We start from the raw sequence: 2,211 nt of genomic DNA on the forward strand, positions 1-2,211 counted from the left end.
ATGATAATCAACTTTAACCTGTATATATAAATACATATGGTAATCAACTTTAACTAGTATATATAAATACATATGATAATCAACTTTAACCTGTATATATAAATACATATGGTAATCAACTTTAACTAGTATATATAAATACATATGGTAATTAACTTTAACTAGTATAAATACATATGATAATCAACTTTAACCTGTATATATAAATACATATGGTAATCAACTTTAACTAGTATATATAAATACATATGGTAAACTACTTTAACCAGTATATATAAATACATATGGTAAACTACTTTAACCAGTATATATAAATACATATGGTAAACTACTTTAACCAGTATATATAAATACATATGGTAATCAACTTTAACTAGTATATATAAATACATATGATAATCAACTTTAACTAGTATGTATAAATACATATGGTAATCAACTTTAACTAGTATATATAAATACATATGGTAAACAACTTTAACTGTATATATAAATACATATGGTAAACAACTTTAACCTGTATATATAAATACATATGGTAAACTACTTTAACCAGTATATATAAATACATATGGTAAACTACTTTAACCAGTATATATAAATACATATGATAATCAACCTTAAAAGTATATATAAATACATATGGTAAACTACTTTAACCAGTATATATAAATACATAAGGTAATCAACTTTAACCAGTATATATAAATACATATGGTAAACTACTTTAACCAGTATATATAAATACATATGGTAATCAACTTTAATCAGTATATATAAATACATATGGTAATCAACTTTAACTAGTATATATAAATACATATGGTAATCAACTTTAATCAGTATATATAAATACATATGGTAATCAACTTTAACTAGTATATATAAATACATATGGTAATCAACTTTAACTAGTATATATAAATACATATGGTAAACAACTTTAACCTGTATATATAAATACATATGGTAAACAACTTTAACCATTGTATATATATATATACTTATATATATATATGGTAAGCAACTTTAAGAATATCAGAAGCTCTTACACTAAGAACTTTGGTTATTGTTAAATTAAAATAAGGTTTTAGCGAGTAAAATAGAAAAGACGAACAATGAAAATGGATACAAAAATTATGTATCTAATAATAATAATACGCCAGTAACTGTGTTTCTTTGTTCGTATGTATGATTGAATTTACGTTAGTTAGTCTCTATTTCTCTGGGGAACAACAGAATTATGATTAGATGTTCTATAAGTACATCGTATCAAAGTTACTTGTATTCTAAAAACGTAATCGTGACGACTGCTAATTATTCGCCAAGATAATTAGGCAGAACAAAACGTTACAGGTTGTTGTATTCTCTGGAACAAAACAGGTAACTTAAAATCCAAGCTTAACTTTGGGATACTTTTTCTTATAATTATTTATGTGATAGAAGTACAAAGACTTCATTTTTACTAAAATATTTAAATTATTATAAACGTTAATTCCTATTTATTTGATACATTAACATTGTTCTTTTCTTGTTTGTTCCATTCATAATCTGAGTTTGAAATTAAATCACTATTTTATCGAGATGTTCCGTGTTTATATGGTTGACAGCAACAATCAAATCACGAATAAAAACTCACTTTGTTTACGTAATTTAATAAAAATGGAAAACAAACTAGTACAAGAACCCACCACGTTGAAAAAAATGTGTATTTTATTTGAAGAATACCGATTTTAAAATAAGAAAAGCCCACCACTTCATATTCAAGTCCTTAGAGAAACTAACCTTTGATTTAGAGATTGAATGTTGAATGACTTATTGCAAACTAAGATGAAGCGTGACATATTTTAACTAGATGTGCAAGAAATCTGTACAATTTCTTGGAAGCAACGATTCGTGAATAAAATATACTTCATAGATAATTTTAATGATTGTATGGCGTGCATAAAGAAAGCTTTTCTGTCTAATTATGAATGCAAGAAACAAGGTACAGTTTTTAGCTTCCATTAATAGCCAGCCATCTTCTGTCTAGTTATGAATACCAGAAACAGGGTAGAGTTTTTAGCTTACATTAATAGCCATCTTCTGTCCAGTTATGAATACTAGAAACAAGGTACAGTTTTTAGCTTACATTAATAGCCATCTTCTGTCCAGTTATGAATACTAGAAACAAGGTACAGTTTTTAGCTTACATTAATAGCCATCTTCTGT

This window comes from Limulus polyphemus, unplaced genomic scaffold (genome assembly GCF_000517525.1).
Source record: "Limulus polyphemus unplaced genomic scaffold, Limulus_polyphemus-2.1.2 Scaffold878, whole genome shotgun sequence".
Taxonomy (NCBI): Eukaryota; Metazoa; Arthropoda; class Merostomata; order Xiphosura; family Limulidae; genus Limulus; species Limulus polyphemus.